This window comes from Syngnathus floridae, chromosome 6 (assembly GCF_059516105.1).
Source record: "Syngnathus floridae isolate MCC-2025c chromosome 6, RoL_Sflo_1.0, whole genome shotgun sequence".
Classification (NCBI taxonomy): domain Eukaryota; kingdom Metazoa; phylum Chordata; class Actinopteri; order Syngnathiformes; family Syngnathidae; genus Syngnathus; species Syngnathus floridae.
In genome coordinates this window covers 17,141,756-17,161,380 of record NC_142418.1, presented here as the reverse complement: position 1 = coordinate 17,161,380, position 19,625 = coordinate 17,141,756, and the positions used below count along the sequence as shown (strand labels likewise).

At 42.2% G+C, this 19,625-nt stretch overlaps 1 protein-coding gene across 8 annotated transcripts in view; it reads left to right on the top strand.

The window, feature by feature from the left end:
* The first annotated feature begins 462 nt into the window (after positions 1-462).
* The window catches only part of mgat4c (mgat4 family member C), a 45,972-nt gene continuing 26,809 nt past the window's right edge, over positions 463-19,625 (top strand). Inside the window, exons 1-8 of one of the 8 annotated variants that reach the window (XM_088379529.1) lie at positions 463-771; positions 2,259-2,343; positions 2,426-2,558; positions 3,669-3,792; positions 4,319-4,375; positions 4,626-4,689; positions 5,439-5,844; positions 19,124-19,181. The gene's annotated coding sequence lies outside the window, so the exon portion shown is untranslated. Of the gene's footprint in view, positions 772-850; positions 882-1,072; positions 1,355-2,258; positions 2,344-2,425; positions 2,559-3,026; positions 3,167-3,668; positions 3,793-4,318; positions 4,376-4,625; positions 4,690-5,438; positions 5,845-19,123; positions 19,186-19,625 lie in introns of those variants that run through there. The other 7 variants (XM_088379530.1, XM_088379526.1, XM_088379534.1 and 4 more) reach the window with 7 other exon arrangements.

The window sequence follows — 19,625 nt, the reverse complement described above, 5'->3', positions numbered from 1 at the left end:
GCCGATGTGGGAGTGAACACAGTCAACTTCTTGGTCAGTTACCAAAATAGACTCGCTGTAGTCCATGTCAAAAATCAATAACATCTAATAACGTGTCAGTATTTAGTCTGTACAGATTTAAATTTGAATAGATTTTTTTCAAAACAACTTCAGAATCTTATAGACTTTGGAAATGTAAAACCTACATTTGTATACTTTACAATTTAAGCAAAATCCTCGTGAAAACCGTACACGAATTCCCACCGCTGTCAAATATGTTAGCATATAGCATACAAATTCAAATTAAAATAGAATGTAATTAGTATTGTCTATCCAATTCTCAAATAACGAACCCCCTCGGAAGCAACACCATTGCAATCGCGTTCATTAAGCCTTTTGATAAAGAAAAAAAATGCTAACGTTTGAGATCTGAGGTCATTTTTCAGCGTGAGGGAATAAAGTGGCTACTCCCTCTTGTTACACAGGGCACTCAATTGATTTCCTGGACGGCCTCATTATTGGACTACACAAGAGGAAATGGGTTCTAGCGGTAATTAAAAAGTGATTTTTTTTTTTTGTGGGGGGTACTTTTGGTACGCCTCATTAAAACCTCAGCGTTATCTTGTGAAAGGGCAGCTAGGTAGTTGACAACGCGGTGAAAATGAAGCCTCAACAATGGGAGGGCAGACATGTTCGGCTCATCTTTTCTGTGACGAACGATAGCGGCTAATTGGCGGCGGCATCTCAAACGTCGCTCCCTCCTTCCCGATGGACGCTCGTGTGGATGAAAAGGTTAAGCCATTGTTAATTCCTCCCAGTTTCATCCTTCTTCTTTGAAAGTGGCTGTCCTGAAGCAGCGATTCACCAGAGGGAGGTTTAGCGAGCGGGATTAGTAGAGGACGGTCAGTTGAGTCATTCGCAACGTTCGTTCATTCTTTATTTATCCCGTATGAGAAATTTATGATTTATTCTAAATAGACAATTCATTAGCTACACTTGAACATTTCATATAGCTAAATAAGAAAACCTAAATATTAATAAATATTCGGTCGGTGCTGATTCAAATTGGGGTCATAAATGGCAATAACTCAAATAATGCCTGAATATATGAAAACAAATAGTTTAGAATTCAGTGAGGGCGTAATGGAGAAAGAGTCAAATAGAAATAACGAACTTTTTGCAACCTTTTAATTTTGGATGAATTTGGCGCTGCCCTTTCGAAATCTGTAGCGGCAGTCCCACAGCAGCAACCCACCAGAGAGGAGCTTTAGCGGGATTAGCGGCAAAGGACGTTCCGTCGAGTGGCGAGTGATCTTTGGCCAAACGTCATTAAAGATGCTAATCTCTCCTGTTGAACATTGTCGCTCTGCGTGAGGTGAGTTTGCAAAATGTTAATTACCACAAGTGACGGACGGGCCCAAGTTCCGTGACTGGACTCCATTAGCACAAAGCATATTAGCACAACTAACACAAATACCGAGTATAAAATGGCCATAATATGAAATATGTTGTTGAGACTTAGCAAATCATGTTATGCTACTATTGTGAAGCCTGGATACTGTTCATTAAGTGAAACAAACAAACGAACAAATAAGCAAACAAATCGTCTGTTAGCTTGCTAAGCTAAAGATGCTAGTTTGTGGTTGGTAACTTTCTATAGATTCGACCTACTCATAAAGCAACAAAAACCAACAGGCACACCTTTGTCTGTTCAAAATGTTAATGTTATATATGACTAATGTGAAGTGGTGATTTGTAAATGCTAATTCGTAAAGTGAATGAAGCCGGTCGACCAAATACAGTTTGCACCAGGGTTAATTGAACAAACTCAAAAGACAAACTATAGCTGCTCGACTAAGGACGTGAAGAACAGGACAGAACAGAGACGAGAAACAAGGAGACATGAGACGAGAACAATCCAAAAGGGAAGTGACGCGCAGACAGGACTTAAATACAAGTCAGGTAACGAGAGGCAGGTGACGGCAATTACTGTGAGGGAGGGGCGGGGCCAACAGAAACCATGGCAACAGTAAAACAAGAAAATAAACTGTGACAGATCTTGACAGATTGAAGGTTCCTTATTGTAACAAAGTCAAAAATCAATTTGTGACCCTCATCGTTTTGTCAACATGACATCATGAGATTGTTGGGCTTTAATTAGTCTTCGGGCCGTATCCTAGATGCTCCAGAAAAAGCCCCCAGTAAATAAAAGACAAATATTAGACTCACTGGGGATTGGTATATATTTTGTTTGAAGCCTACTGTAAATCTTTGCTCAGGGAAAACGCTAAGGACTTGCTTTGAGTTCTCGCCGCAGCAGCCTGTCATCTGTGCTTCCACACGAGAAGACACAGCACGGTCATGGTGGGCCCCTCCTTCACCACCAAGCACCATAACAACAAGACACTCCAATCTGTCACTCGACAATGCAACCTGTGTCCTACAGGAGGCCAAGTTGTCATTTCAAGCGCACGTCCACAAGATAGATGTCCCCTAATTCCTCCCGCCCGAGCACCACCAAACAAATTTACGACAGCGGCCCCCGTGGATGAACGATGACACGGCCTCGAGAAGGAGAGGTAATTTGCTCTTAATGTAGTGCCGTAAACATTTATCATCAGAAAAAGGGACGGAGGCGATTCTGATGAGTGTCGTTCTGCCGTCGCACTATCTCAACACGTTAAAGTCGTTGAAGTGACAACAAACAACAGAGATCAAAATAATATGATACTTCAAATAAAATATACCACTGTTTACAAAACTAGGGATTAAGCTAAGGCATGGACTGTATTCTGTATTTGAAAAATCTCGCCAAACAATTTTTTAATTCATTAGCCGTCACTGGGTTGATTTTTTTTTTCCTGAACTTCACGTCAAGTCAATCAAGTCAAATTTATTCACATAGCTCTTAATCACATAAATGCCCTCAATTGCCAAACATGTACAACATTCCAAATTTTCTGTCTGTTTTTTTAATCAAAATGCTAATGTTATGCTAATAATATGAAGCCAGCTAGCTAAATTACAGAGGTTAATTCCTGGTTGCATACTACTCATTCAATTTGACAAAAATCAACAGATACACCATTTGTCTGCTTTTCAGCTTTTTAACCAAAATGTGAATGTTATGATCCGAACGTAAAATGTTGTTTCTCTCTGATAGCCCTCAAGGCACACTTTTGTCAAGGTAAGTGACTCATATTAGCAACAAAATAATGCTACTTTTTTACCTTGAGCAAAAACAATAAATTACTAATGCTACTTTTATAGCTTGAGCAAAAACAATCAATTACTAATGCCAGATTTTCAGTACAAAAAAGCCAAACAAAACCCAATATGATTGACGGTTTAGCATCGGGAAGCGGACAATAAAAGTGATTTGCTTCATTAGGACGACCCTTGTTACGCTAATTAGCTTCACGAATTAGAAGCGTGGCTGTTTGCTCATCCGTCAGAGTACATTTGTTTCTAATGAACAAGTGTAATAATGCATTCAGTGCACGGCGAAGGCCGCAATTAGTAAAATGTCACCGTTGTTGTCCAAATCCCTTCGCATTGATATGTTAGTTACTTTCCTAACCATTGCAATCTGACACTGACAGTAGCCGTTTATCATGGTCGGTTTTTTCCAACATTGCGCTAGCCAAGTGGAAATAAATGGACGAAAATATCCTTATTTTTTGTTGTAGATGCACAGCGGCATACTACGGGGTGGATGACTTTTGCAACAATTACTGAAAACCGCAAGTGGAACCGAATCGGGGACTGTGACAGTGACAGCATCCCATCTGTCACATCCAAGTGAAAAGCAATGTGAGAAAATATTGGGCAAGTTTTGACTCTTGCGCCAAAGAGCTATTTTTGGCTATTCGTGGCTTGGCCGGGATTCAACCGAGAGGTCTGACTCATTTAGATGCGTCACGCCGCTAATTGTCCAATTCTCTGACCGCAGTTTCGCCACAGCGGTGCTACCTTTGCTACATTAGCACATGCTTCCATGACATAAGCAATCGATTTTCTTTTATATTTGACTCCGAATTGCATGACTCATCAGTTAGCCCCCCTCCATCCAACCATTGTCTGAACGGTTGATCATGTTGAAAAGCTTCAGATGAAAAAGATGAAGAAAAAAAGAATATTTCACGAAAGGCTGAAATGCAGACTGCTGTTAACTGTCCAGCCTTGTGCTTCAATGTTTGACGATTTCTACACAAGTTTTTATGACTTTAATAAGCCTTTTCTTTTCTTTCCTTTTTTTTTGTTTCCTTCTCACGTTCCGCACAAACCATAACGTTTTACTGCTTTTTTTTTTTCTTTTCTTTTACTACCGCTGGGACAGAGTCAACGACGCGGCATCTTCGAATATTTCACTGACAATGACAACGGTTCGAATTCAGTAAGGGTTGCATGAATTTATTGGTGTACTTATAAAAAATCGAGTATAATAAAGTCATATTTCTTCCGGAAAAAATGTCAAAACATTAGGAATATTTATTTTAAAAAGTTTTATTCTATCAAAAAAAATGCAAATATTATGATAATTGTCTTATATTTTTCAAGAGAAAAGTCAAAATATATAAAAATGGTGTTTTTCAGGAAATAAAAAGTCGTATTTTCCCAACTGATTCATATTTATGTATTTCTAGGTCTGGACATTCTGGTCTGGTGCATTCAAATCCATTTTTTTGACAAGAAGCACTGAATGATGAGGTAAACTATGTTAGCTCAGCATGCTAGTTCCTAGCAAGGCAACTGTCTGCTTCACATTTGCTTCTTTTGCACAGATTGAACTTTCCATGATTATTCTGATTTTAAAACCGAAAATATAAATTCTTCCAGTGAGCAATTGTTGAACACGCATAAACAGAACAATTTTCCATTAGCACCTGTCGTCGCTGGTCAAGGCTGCGTGAAATGATTTGAAAGTTAAAAAAACAGAATGGGAATAATTACCGGCTGGCCTTTTGAATAATGCACTCAACATTTTAATGCGCAAGACAGGCGAGATAATTTCCATGTGCTGACACCAAACGCATTGTGCCGCTGTTAATCAGTGTTCCTCTATGCAAATCTTAAGGAGAATTTTTTTTTTTCAAAGGTGTGCTGCATTAATAGCCACTAATTGTTATGTAGATCAGCACTATTATGTGTTATGGCTGTGAGCAGGAAAATACAAAAATAAAAAATAAGGAGCCACTTGCATTTTGTTCACCTGGGGTCACCAACTCCGGTCCTCAAGGGCGCCAATCCGGATTAGCGCCCTTGAGAATCGGACTTGGTGACCCCTGCCTTAGAGCTATGTGGCATTATTGTTTTGACCTTCCATAAACTTTTGCATTCATAGCAGCTTCTCAGATTGTTTCGAGTTCTTCAACTGAAGGTCTCTTTTCTATCTCCACAACCGTTGCTTACGAGGTGTATCGTCATTTATGTAAATAAGCGCTTGTGCTTCTCGACAGGTGTGTCCCGGTCGGTCAGCCCAGGCTCGGTGCACACAGCTGGAGCGAGCCCTCCACTTCTCCCTCCAATCTGCTTCTCTCTCGCACCGCCCCTCCCGAGCTCTCAGCTCCGCGCCGCCGCGAGCATCCGCTCCGCAAGAGCAGCGGCAGACTGCGCTCCGAATCGGGACCGATTGCACCTCTGGGAGACGATAGAAATTCAAACAAATCTAAGAAAAAAAGGAGGCAGCAGGAGTGGAAGAGGAGCAGAGGGGAGGAGAAGGAAGCGCCGACGCCTGTGCGGACGTGCGCCGCTGGAGCCGCACCGCCGCCCGCCCGTTGCCTTGTGACGCCGTCACCAGTGCTGTGCGATTGGAATCCCGGGCGATCATTCCGGCGGCGGACATCAACGTGCGCTGACGTTGAGGTGAGTGAGGTTCGAAGTGAGCATGGACGTGCAAATCAATCAGCATGACTTTTGTTATTATGGCTGACTTTACTTTGCACCATTGATGGTTTTGTACTATTAATGGATGTTTCGTTTTTTATGGATCATGATAATCATTGATACATTACTTGTGGCTATTCACTTAACTATTAATTCTATGGATGACTTTTAATGGGTTTCCTTATTACTATTGATGGCTTTAGTTATTTGAATGGTTTTAATTACACACTATAATGGATTGGCTTACTTATTACTTTGACTCTTATAAATGGCTTTACTCTGAAAGGTTTTTCTTTTGAGTAAAAGGATGACTTTACTTGTAACTATGGAAGATTTTTTCCAAGGAATGTTTGATACCACTTTTTTCCAAGATGATGCATCTTCACTCTTTAATACAGACTTTTTTTTTTTTTTAACAAAGACCTTTCCATCTGACGTTAATGATAATTTACCGATGTGTTGAACTTCCGCAGTACAGCGCATAAAATTAGAAGTACACATATAAAATACTTACGCACACTAAACTTTATCATTCGAATACTTCCGCTTGTCTTTTTTCTGTTTTGTGTGGCAGCACCTCCAAAATATTGAAAAGTGATGTGTCCTTCAAAAATGAGCGTTACTCTTATGTAAAATGGTTGTAGTTGGCTTAGAAGCAGTCATGTCACTCTAAACTCAACATTTTTTTTTTTCTTTGAGACATTTTTTATTCACGACTGTTTGGATTTCTGGGGCTGCCGAGGACCGACTCGCTCTGTCCTTTTCTCTGCACTTGAATCACAGACTGGAGTTGTGAGTTTGAATCACATGAAAAGAGTCACACATCGACAAGGTCAGGCGTCCTCCTTCACAAAGCGACGGAGGAATTGCGTCATGTTCGAGTTTCTGCCGCCGGCATCCCCCCCCCCCTCCCAGACCCCCCTACCCCATCTCTCCCAAGCCAAACAGTGGCTCATTACTTCCTGCCGGCCCACTAGGGGTCACCAGAGGTGAACCAAGCTTCTCAGAACCCCAGCGAGTTACTACGAGAAAGATATCGTCTTTGCTTCCTTTCATTTTCTTGTTCTTAGGGGAAGAAATGTACGTCAGCCCCAATTTAAAAATATATATGACATTTGAACTCATCTACTATGTCAAGCCTCTCTGATTGTAGAACAACAAAAATCCTGGAAAGAAATGACGCATCATGCTGATGAGCAAGTGGATGATCGCATTATTTGTTTTAATAGCAGGACACAATGATCCTGAGGGCAGAGTTCGCAATGGACAGTTTTTGCAGTAATGCATCAACGTATCGTCCGAGAGCCATGTCTGAATACTTTTGTCCATATTGTATCTCTATTTAGCTTCAAAATTGTCTGTATATATGGCAAAACGACACTTGGATTAATATTCAAATTTGTCTCAAATGGTCATGAAAGTCAATTAGCAGCGCCCCCTCCCGTTTTTTTATTTATTTATTTTTTTTTAAACACTTGCTCTCCCAACTCTCCTTAATGAAGTACATTTGTTATCCAGGAAAACTAGACCTGCGTTATCTTAATTAACTTCAGGTATTTCATTTATTTCTTACTTTTATGCAAATGTAATAATTGTTTTGTATTTTAAAAAAAAATGCTATCCGCCAATTTGAGAAACTTACATTATGGTGATTGAGTCGTTCATGGAATTGAATTAAAGTGCATTCCTTTAGTTTTATTCGCATTCCATTTAAACTGCAACCTTGTGGGCAGACCTTGTCTGTGTCTGCTATCTTTCTGTATACGTGAAAGGTTAGACAAATATTCGCAATATTGGTTGTAGTGCCTCTTGACAAGCGTTGATTATCTGCGCTAGTCGAGGTCATAAAGGTCCCTATGACTCATTCCACCCACACAATCAAATAAATGACGCTAATGCTCCTCAAGTATCTCTTCAACACGGTAAAATTCTGAGATAACCTCAAAAATAATTAAGGACGTTTCGTAAACTTAACACACTCGAGGTTAAAGACAATTTGAAAAGGCCTTCAGTCAAATATGCCTTTTGAAAAACATTGGAGGCAATCTCAGGTATTCAATGACAAAACCTCAAAGACAATTTAAAGCCAAAGATATAAACGTTAACGTCATATTGTTTTGAAAACCACAAATCCAATTCCGTCTCCGACAAAGGTATTATGGTTTCTTTTTAAACATCAAAGGCGATTTCGGCTTGTCAACATAGCTTAACGTTTTTTTCGAAAACATCCAAGACGTTTCAGAATCTTCTATGATCCTAACGTACGAGTTTTTGGAAAACAAGGACAATCTTGTCTCCGCTGAAGTTGACACATTTTTTTGTGAACATAGCTTCCACTTTTTATTATCTCCGCGTTGGACTTTTTAAACTCCCCCAAAGCGTTGGTGTCATTGAGGTTCAGTAACTCGATAACATTGTTCACAAGAGCACATTTATTAGCGTCGAAACGAGAGTTTTTCATTCCGCTAACTGATGAACAAACATTTTAGACGGCCTGTCGCTTCCGTTTAGGCAGCAATCCTCGCGAGCCTGCTTTGTACCTGGCTCTCGTTTGAAGCCGCCGCCGCCGCCGCCACATCGCCTCGATCAATAAACGGCAGAGATGATGAGATAACGTCCCGCGTCCCAGCTCTCCCAAACCGCAACTCCTCCTCCGCTTTCCTCAGGTGGGCATCTGCATGCCACATCAATGGCACTCATGAATTATGGAGGCGTGTCCCGCTTCTGTCTGTCACCCGCAAGTCTAATTAGCTTGGCCTGACACGTCTCGTCATCGTGCGCCAAGCAGAAGCTTGGGGGAGGTTCTGTTGTTTAAGCTGACCATGAGCCTTTCCATCAAGCCGTCCGATCTAGGCCAGGATGCTTTGTTTGTTTGTGAAGGTGTGCGAAGTAGGATGGTGATCATCATCTTCAATGTCATCTTTATCATCATCATCTTAATCATCTTCAGCCTCAGCCTGTGCTTTTCAATAATCTGAAACAATTTACCCTTAAAAGAACCAAATGCACATTTTTTGTAACGTCAAAAACAATTTAAAATCTTAAATGAACCTCAAAAAATGTTAACGTCAGAGCCATCAAGTCTTTGGCGAACCGACCTGATGTAACGCAGTGTAATTTAATGTTATGTAATTCAATATACCTCACCCAAAAAGGTTTTCCCACCCAAGGGTTTCTATTATTTATCGTAATTAGCTGTGTTTTCCTTATCATCGTCTTGGTTTGTTTTATGTGGAAAGTGAGTACAAAACCTCCCCCGGGGAATGTTTACAAACGGCTAAAACTCCCGAGCGTCCGCCTATTTGGTTGCGTTTGCCGCCGTTGTCCGCTCAGGCTGATGAAGTGCCCGCGATGTGGCTCAGGTGATCCCTGAGAGGAAGCGGAGGTGGTGCGGGGGTGATGACGGGAGGGGAGAGGTGGGTCTCCGCCTGGTCAGCTGATAGGTGCTGAGGAGCTGGGGATTTATGACCCCAGCAGAACAAAACGCTGTCTGCTGAGAGCCGGTGAAGCATAAATCAGCCAGAAGTGGGTCAGGTTGGGTCAGTGACTGGCGGTAGATCTGCTTTCCCCTTTTTTCTGTTTCCTGAAGAAAAATCGTTCCTCTTCAACTCATCGTGATGGAAAATTAATGAGGCTTCAGTGCATATATTTTTTGTCGTTGATGACAATACGATGAATCCAAGATTTGTAATTTGTCGTCGTTTTCCACCCCTGCCGTCTGCTCGACGTTTCTTTTCCCCATTCACTTCGGTGACTCGTCTTCCTCTAGGCTCCCTGAGCCCACGTGGAAAATTGATTTAATACGTGAGGATTAGTGTTGCTCGCTATAGGCGTGCACGTTACATTACGATGATTAATCCGGCATCGACACGGAGGCGTGCACACGCATCCACGCACAGATTAAACAATCTTATCGGGCCAACGCAACAAGTTGGAACGCCAAGTTGAGACGACCGACTCAAGTATGGAGATAAAGATTCGGCGGCGGCAAAGGCAGGTCATGTGTGCGTCGGTTCTTTGAAAACAACAAAAAGACTTTCAAGACATCAATGAAGTTGATGTACTGTCAAGTGTTTTGAGTCGAAAGACAATTTAATATCAATGAGCCTTTTAAAAATATCAAAGCTGATTTTTTTTTTTGATGAAGATGAAAGAATTCAATCATCATGAGTGAATCAAAAATAGACCTAAAGGACCACTGTTGTCAGTTTTGCCAAGTTCTTTTTCTGGAATTTGCGGTCCGAAAAGTCGTAGTCACACCAATTTAGAGTCTTCAATGAAGCTAACTTGCATGTTTTTCAAATCCGAGATAAAAGCCAGAAGAAAACATCACACAGAGATGCAAGAACCCCCCAAATCAGAGGCAGACATGCTAACCGCTAGTGCACCATTCTGCCGGCCACATGCCAGGCAATACAAATAGCGCAAATGTCTGACTTCTGATGCTAATGAACATCCCGGCAATTTTGGAGGTCACGTTGCATTGCCTTCAGTCGAGACTGCGCAGGAAGTGAGCGGAAGCGGGAGGCGTGCTGTCCTAATGTTCTGCTCTTTGTGATGCTAATTTCCAGCCGGTGTGCAGTCAGCTGGGAACAAGTTCCCCGCCACTTAATCCAATCCGAACATTTACAAGTTTATTGTGTAAGCAGCCAATACACACAGAAGCTCGCAGTTTTTCCGTCTAGCTTGCAGATGAACACTTTAAAAGAACAATTAAGCATTTTTGCAAAAGTGACAATTTTGTAAACGTCAAAAACATCAAAGACCTCCAATGAAATGGTATCGTAAACATCAAAGACACATTTTGAATGAATCTTTGTCAACATTAAAGAATTAACATAACATGCTTTGTAAAAATCAAAGAGCGTCTTGAATCAATCCAACTTGTTAGGGACAACAAGCGGCACCATTTTAATCATCAATGAACAATTTCTTCAGAAGTGTTTTTGCATACAACGGTCTTCAACTTTAGCTGAGTGAGTCAGCGTTTGAGAAAACATTTTCCTTTCTTCACAAGAGGCGAAAAGGTAAAGCTTTCAGAGAAAATACAAAATGCTTTTAGAAAAATACCGGGAAAACATTTATTTTTCTTGTTGTTGTTTTGGATTTGCTTTCTGCCATTTTCTTCCCCAACGGATCATAAAAGATTCCCTGAAATGTGCAGAATGCTCCTCTTTACCTTTTTAGCGGTTTATCTCCCAGGAGCCCGCTGAGATTTTTTTTTTTGTCTTTTTGCTCTCTTTTTTTCTAAGCTCTTTGAATTCAACATCTGTTCTCTGGCTTCAAGTCATAGCTGCCGTGGAGTATGATAATTCCTCCCCTGACAACCTTGAATGAGGCATGATGTCTCGAGCCGTACCGTGCGCTACGCTCGTTAGCTCGCCGCTTAAAGACAACGGCGGGAGATCACAACATTTTTACGACTTCTTGGAGTTTCTTCCGCTCACATTCATTTCAAGACGTGACGTAAATGCGTACGCTCTTATTTATACCGTCTCAGAATGGGGCTATAAAAGAAGGTGGTGGACTGTTAGCATGACGTATCATCCAATTGTATCACGCCGTGTAGGATATTACATCACATCATATCATATGATTGGAATGAATGAATCATATGGGTTTGAATTATAATCGGAGCTAATTGAACCATATATCAGGGGACCGAGTTGTATCGTACTTAATCGTAATTGGAGTGAACGGTGTCACAGCGCCTGGTGTCATAATCGGAGTAAGTCGTATCATATTACATTTGATCATATTGTTAGTGGAATTGGCACGATCATCATGATTGGAGTGATGGTATCATAAGCGGAGTCAATCGTTTTGGATTTTGTCATATCGTCTATTGTGTCGTAATAGATTCAAAATATATCACTGGAGTCAGTTGCATGCTATTGCATCATCATATTGTGAATCATATCGTAACGTGACTGGAATCAATCGTGTTCGGTCGTATTCTGCATAGCGTTAGAATCGGTTGTTCCACGTTGGATTGTGATTTCATAACCGGATTGAGCGGTATTCGTGTTTGAATCGTATCGTATGATACGACTCGATTGAATTGTACGAGAATGATGTGGCTTTTTATCTTTTACCGCATTGTAATGGAAACGATTTACATCCTTCGCATTGCGCAATGCCTCGGAGGACTTTTCTTGCATGTATTAATTCCAAGATAAACGCGAACGCTGTCTTTTCGATCGTGCTGTATTGCATCGTAAGAAGCGTTATCTACCGACTGGCTCAAACCTAGCGGATGTGCAACCCGAGCGCTATCTCGAAACGATCAAGAGGCAGCCGCTCGCCGCGACCTTGCCCCGTGCGGCGCTGTCGCACCACCTGGACGTCGCCAACAAACGTGCGCCGATTGCCGATTGGCTTATCGCCGGTGAAATTCCCGCCGCGCCTTGGCGAGCAAACGCGGCCTCGGCGAGATTAGGCGGGAAATTGACACTGACAGATCTCATGCATTACGGCTTCCTGGGAGGCAGCCGGGGGCCCCGACGAGGCGGCAGGTAGCGCATCCCATCAACGCCGCGCCGCCTTTTCCTTTAATACGCCTGCAGCACGTTGGCAGGATGAGAGCCCCCCGTTCGTTCGCCCGCCCGCCCGGCTCCTTCTGCGACGGAGATAAGGCCAGGTGTGCTCGGAGACGATTCATCGGACTAATGTGTTTACGGCGACGGTAATGAATAGAGTGCGAGTCATTAATTTTAGCTCTTCCAGCTAAATAACAAAGCAAATATGGGCAAAACTGTTTCATTTCCCTTTGGAACTGGAAGCAGCTACTTGCCCACCTCCATGCAAAACCCCCAGCAGCTTTCACTCCTGCATCTGCGCTAATGAGATAAAACCAGGCTGCTTTGATAAGAACTCCTACTTTGTTGTTTTTGATCTGCCGTGCTGGAAAAATCAAGGACGGAATGTGCGATCCAGCAATTCCGCGTGTTTCTCAGCTTTGTTTTTTACCCGTGGGATTTTCTTGCGAGCATTTTTTTTACATGCTACCAAAAATGCATGAATTGTCAATGTAGAGTTAGTTTGAAACGCCATTGTCACTCTAGATAAATTGTGGTATATCATTAAAATATTTGAATATTAGCTTTAATAAATGCCTCACCACATTTGCAATAAATGAACAGTCGTGGGATTCTCGACTTGAGTCGAATCGTGTTGTATATTCCGTTCTATTGGACACTGAAGGTGCTCCAGGGGTTGCCTGGCAACAAAGCGTGCCCCTGGAAGCGACTTTTGTGAAATGTGTAAAGTGTCAATTTTGGGAGCGTTAAAAGTGTGACCCCCCCGCTCCCCCCCTCCCTCAACTTTGATGCCCTGTCCTCTATTGAGCGTGCAATAAGATGGCCGAGTGTAATTGACTCATCAGTTCTCTCCTCATCTTACTAAAAAATCAATTTTTGGCTGTTCAAAAGCCTCTTTTGTGGATATACAAAACCTGGAGTATTTTGGCCAGGATAGTGTGTTGCTTAATCGACACGGTCAGGGAAGAGGTCATTCGTAAACATTGTATTAAATGAATGCCTCTCAAAGGAGAGCAATATAATCTTTGGAAAAGGTTACGTCATGCGAGAGGTACACCGATTGATTATTCAGCGTATTATAATAATAAAGTGGTTCTGATCATGTTTATGTTGCTGTTGGCGGTTATGTCGAATCATTCAATTCGTTTGTGGGGGTTAGGAACTGAAAAGTGGTATGAATTAATGAGAATTTTTATTTTGTATTTTTGTAATTATTCATATTTTTTTGTTTTTGTTTGTAAGCATCTTTTCTATTTTTTTTAAATTCTATAATTATATTTATTAAAACGACACTTCTTGCGTAGTCAGTCATCAAGAACCAATCACCTCCGTTCATTTATTTGATCAGAATTTGATCAAAACGCCATTTCGACTTTGGTGTCCATGCGAATGCATGGCGATGGTCTTAACCCACTTTGAGTGCCAAGACGCATAACAAGCTGTTGTGTTGCTCTTTGGAGAGTGACACGAGAAAGGCGGAAACTTGAAAAGAGGCCGGGAGCGCTAATGAGCCTTATTTTAAGAAACACAACACGCCTCATGAATATTTAACAGCTTGTCTCCTTGATGAACCGCAGCCACAACATGAAGTGAAAAAAAAAAAAAACACATAATGTGCAAAAAATAAAAATCATGTCTATTACGCAGCTGCTGCTAATGATTGACGCGTTCACGTGGAAACTTTGTAGTGCTCCGGCGAGTGTAAACAGAAGTTTACCGCTAACTAACGCTGTACCGAAAATTCCCGTGAAGTAAAAATAAATACGGCTTGTAAATTTGACACACCACAGAGCAGACTGTCTGCTAAATTTGAATTCTTAAAAAAAAAAAAGCCAAGTACATAAAACGAGGCTTCAAAAACTCCTCTCGCGGTGCTCAAATATAATTTACAAGCCTTTGGTGGCTGGCATACAGCCACGCCACAAGGAGGCGCTCTTTTTTCCCTCCTTAATTAGATTTTCTGTCTTTCTCTGTATGACAGGCGTTATCGTGGTTGACAACGAGGCGCTCTAAAGCGGCCATGCTGGGGTAGCCCCATTGAGCCCCTTCAGCGTTTTATTTGATATTCTAAAATTTAAAAAAAAAAATTTTTAGCCCTATAGGAGTGAAAAAAATCCTGGAGCAGTTCCCACCTGTCAATCTCCCACTGTGTCACGCTGCTCAAAGCCGATTGGTCGCCGCCATTGCCACGTGTTTGTTTTAATAACGCTGCAATCTCTCCTTAGTCCCCGGCCGTATATCTTCATGTCGCTCTGCGGCCGGCCGTATATTTCAGTTATGGCGCCGGCTTCATCACCCTTCAGCGTCAACGGCCTCCCGTAAATATCCGGCGCACAATTAGGCCGGCGGGACGCACGTACGCACAACAAAACGAGTTAGTGAGGGCGGAGCGCCGAAAGGAGAGGAAAAAAAAAAAAAACGTGGCTGCGTTCAATCACCGGAGACGGGAGGCCCGAGGAGCCAAAACAAAGGTTATTAGTGGAAAGGAGGCTTATCCTCGCCCCTTGTGGTCAATACCGCCAATTGTTAATGTGGACTCATCGTAGGGTCCGGAAGAAACCATCACCCGGGTGAAAAGTGCCACAATCACAATGATCCATGGTGGTCATCCCTGTTTTTATTATTACTGCATTGCGCCCCCGGGCTCCGTGATGCTTAAATCTTTAAATGGATGCCATAAAACACACACACACACCTACACACAAACACACACATTTGACATTACAAAAAGAATACTATAGATTCGATAAAAGTGCTTGAAATTCTCGCAAATATTTCAAATTATAAAAAGTATTATAAACACGTAAAAGACATTGTAAAAAAAAAAATCCAACACTAAAAAAATACCCCAAAATGACATCAACAATGGAATCCTTTTTACATACAATATAAATAATAAAATATGAATATGTAAATATCACCCACAAATATACCCCCAAAAATGATTAAAATTAACATATAGAAAGCGGAAAAATGCTAATCTCCAAGCTCCCACATGTTCTTTGAAAATAAAAGCCTGCAAGTAAACTCTTGTGAAGTTACTTCCTGCTCAGCGGGCATCGGCCATGTTTCCTCACGGCTCGGCGGGCAGCATCGGTCGCCCCCCGGAGTCCACCTGTGGGCTGATGGAAACAAGAGTGAGCTCTTGTCCGGGCCTGGGCCGGCGTGTAATGGAAATGTAAGCTCATTTCACAGAGTGCCGCCCCGCTTCGGGGACACGCAATCTCAGCGTAGTCAAAGAAACAAAGTTTCTTTGCCAAAGTTAGCTCGCCCTCTGTTGATCAGGAACATTTAAAATCTCAGTTGCTGTCAACCCCATTTAGAATCCTTAGTGGGTCTTCAAACCCTAATTTGAAACCCTAACTGTGTGGGTTTCCAACTTTTCAAATTCGGGTTCAAATTAGAGTTAGAATTTTAAATTAGGATTTCGTATGAGGGTGACATGAATGCCTGAAGAGCCTTGCTCAGCATCCGTGCCCAGCCTAAAGCTCCTCTCGGTCGGGCCACCACGCTCGAAGGCCTGAGCCCTTGGCTGCTTAGCTCCGAACCAGTGGACCTTTCCAAAAGTGTGTTTCTAAACATCTTGTTAAGATGAAGAATTAACACTCAGGCACAACTCAGGCTCCGCTCCAGCTCTCCATTGATGAATTAATTGATTAAGAGGAGCCTTTTGTCCATATGGTGTATTTAGTTGCGGGAGCAGCCAAGCAGTAAATTGCCTTTTATTGGCCTCACCTTTTTACTTGTGAGGGTCACTGTGCAGTCTTAACTTGCAATTAGGATCTACACACAAACACTACACATGTGGAGTCTCCACCACAAGTGCTTTATTTTGGCATGCAGTACCACCTTTGGCCACTAGTTGATATTGTGTGTAAAAATACTGAAAGAAGAGAAAGCAGGAAGCCTTATTTTTGATGAAGATATTAGGAAGAGATTGTGAATGTTTCAACCCTCTCCCAGCGTGCGTTTTACGCCATTTTGCCACTTTTTGTCGACTGAAAATGACATCACAATCATTGGCACAACATTTGTGTAGTGGTGTTGGGTCAAGAGGTGTGCGACGTGAGTATTCATTCAACCGTATCTGACTCAGTGGCGATGCATCATACGTTGTCGACGCGGCAATAACGAAAAGAAATGAGCGACATCAGCATTTAGCGCGATTTGTTGTTGTCAGCAAATCGGTCGAAATGTGATCCGGGCTTATCGTGTGTACTTGCTTCTGTATACAATGTAATCCAAAGTGTTTTGCATACAGGTTGTCAATTTTATTTTGTAAGTGTGAGGATTGAGAGATTTTTTTTTTCAAATCTTCATCTTAACATTGATTTTTGTTTGTGTGGGATGGAAAGAATGTGTGTGTTTTTTTAGACGGGACAAACAAGCTTTTATATTTTTTTTTAGCTTAAGGTCTTCAAAAAGCGTTGACTCACCAGATTGTCTCGGCGAAGTGACTCCATTGAACGTGATTGTTTTTCAGGTGATCTTGGCTGCAATGTGACACTATTGATCTGCGAACACAACGCACACATTCCGAATGTGTGACTGTGTGTGTTGTCTCACTTCGCCTACAGTGAAAATGAGCACTAGATGTATTTTTATTACATTCCGAATCAAGTGGATGGAAAAACGAAGGCTTTCTTGGCAAGATAGTGGAAAAGGGTGTGAAGACTTTTGTAAGTCTGCAAGGATTTTTTTTTTTATTATTTTGTTTATTTTTGTGCACCAACTGGGGCTTTTTTTCCTCTTTATTTGGAGACATGTGCCTTTTTTTTTTTTAGAATCCCAACCAAATCAGATTTGCTGGACTTCAATGGGATTCACGTCGAGGGTGTGCGTATTTGTTTTGTTTGTAGACTCTTGGCTCGGCGTGATGAGTTGTGACTGCCCGAGGCTGCGGCTGAGAAAAATCTGGAGGGAGGTGGCAGGCAAGGCAGGCGGCCTGCGGATTAAAGATGATATCGTGCGGCGGCGCAGGAATGATGGCGGAGATACACGTTGCCGGCCAAGTGAAAAAAATTCTCTCACGAAAAAATGGAGAGAGACGTTAAGATTATTCGAGCCTTGACTTGGGTGGTGCGCATACGGATTAGCATTTTTGGCCTACCAAACAACTAAATTGTATCATAGTGACCCGGTGCACCTAATTTAGTGTCTACTTGTTTATTTTTGACACCAGCAGGATAGGGAACAAAAAAAGAAATCCCAAGGAGTGAGAAATGACTTCCTGTGGTGCAGTAAATAGTAAAAGCAAAGAGAGGATGAAGTGCACACATTAATCCCGGAGTCAGAGCAATCTTGTAATCCACTCACTATGCTAATTGCCTGTTCTTTCTGCTGCAAAGGGGCCTTTTACAGGCCATTAAATGGCACTGAGCGCTTGACAAAGGATCACCAGCATGCGCACCCCCTCCTCGGCGCACACCGCCGCCCATCCACTCGCTCTCTGTTTTACACTCAGTCAGGCTGTTGCACGCCCACACGCCGCTTTTTCAAATAAAACGGCAGAAAATGAGAGATGCCGGGAGCCGTTATTTTATTTTTTTTTTTTCAGATATTGTCGGCAGGACGTGCAAAATTGCATTCCTGCTGCGATGCGAAGGCGACAAATTGTACATCTTTGAAAAAAACACGTTTTGATCTCTGTTGCCAGTGAATATTGTATGATGTGATGACTGTCTGTTGTCTGTCGAAACTCATGGCAGCACAATTTTTTTTGCGTGAGGGGGAAGGGGGTGCACCAACACAACTTTTATTTCCACAAGTCCGCATTTGCACCATTTTTTGGCTAATTCGGGAAAGGTGGTGTGCTAATTGAATCCTTTTTTGGGTGATTTTATCGCGTGGGAGGAAAAAAAGTTAGTGCACCAAATTTGTATCAATAGGTGTGTGCGAAGTTGAGAGGGTGCCATAACTGGGCCTCCTAAAAATATACACCTTCTGGAGGGGGGCTACTCTGGCTTTTTGAGGAGCGTGTGTGCCAACGGGATTTTTATTTTAGTCCTTTTTTGTGCACGAGGGAAAAGTGGGTGGGCCAACCTAGGTTTTCTCTTTTGTTACTTACCAAATGTGAGTATGTGCACCAACACACTTTTTGGGAAAGCAGTGCTATTTAGACAAAAGTAATGAGTTGCCGCCATCTTGACATAATGAGACATCCATAGCCAAACAGTAGCTGGGATTCGTGATTATTTGCAGATTTTCACAGTGGGAAGCATTGCAAACACATGACCTGCTGTCGACCACAGCTCACGCCCAGACGCTCACACGCCGACTCGCCAATGTCACACAGCATGCCTCTTAAAGGTCTTTCAATATTATGGATGTTCACTTTTTACAGGTAGCTCTAGAATGGATCCCCCTCTGCATTAAAGCAGCATTAACAGTACTTTATAGGTTGAGAAAAAAAAAACCCAGAGGTCATATAAGAGCTTCGTCACCCTCTTTCCACCGTCATCCATCAGCGCCGAGGTTGACGCGTCAGTGCCAACGATGGCTTTTGGAGCCCCCCAAAATTAACAACAAACTAAAGGCGGCCGATCGATAGATTGTGTCTGGAGAAATGATGAAGCGGCACTTCACAAGAGGGAAAATCAATGTCGCTTGCTCTCTCGTGTGCCTCCATCTTTCTTTCGCACAACTTGAGCTTTACTGCGCTTATATATGTGTGTGTGTGTGTAAGCCATTTAATGTTCCTTTTGTTTCTTCCCTTTTAGGCCGTAAGGACCCTCTGCCACTTTGATGTGTGAGCCCAGAGATGGCCCGACAGTGGAAGTAAGTAAGTGTGGCGCTTTCACCGTTTATTGGCCCTCCCGTGTATCCATCAACATCTCACTCAGGTTCTCATGTTGCTTACGCCTCTTAGTATAAAGGTAGTTCCTAGACGCCAAAAACTGCAGTGAGTCAGTTGCATATGATAAATCGTATTGTCATTAGAGTGGCTCATTTGCATTTAACAGGACAGCCGCCACAAAAGCTGCTCATTTCACCAACGCTGTAAAAAAAAAAAAGCGTGGAATGTGACTGATAGTATTGATTTTTGCGCTATTTTCACAAAGTCGCCCAAAAAAAAAAAAAAAGACATGTCAGTCCAGTGACATTTTTTTTTCTTTTTAATTCTGCAGTGACAACACTTCGAGCCTTTGAAAAATAATCCCATTATGTTTCCCCGGGCATTACATTAATAAAGTTCTCAGAGCGGAAAATCAGAGCCTCTGG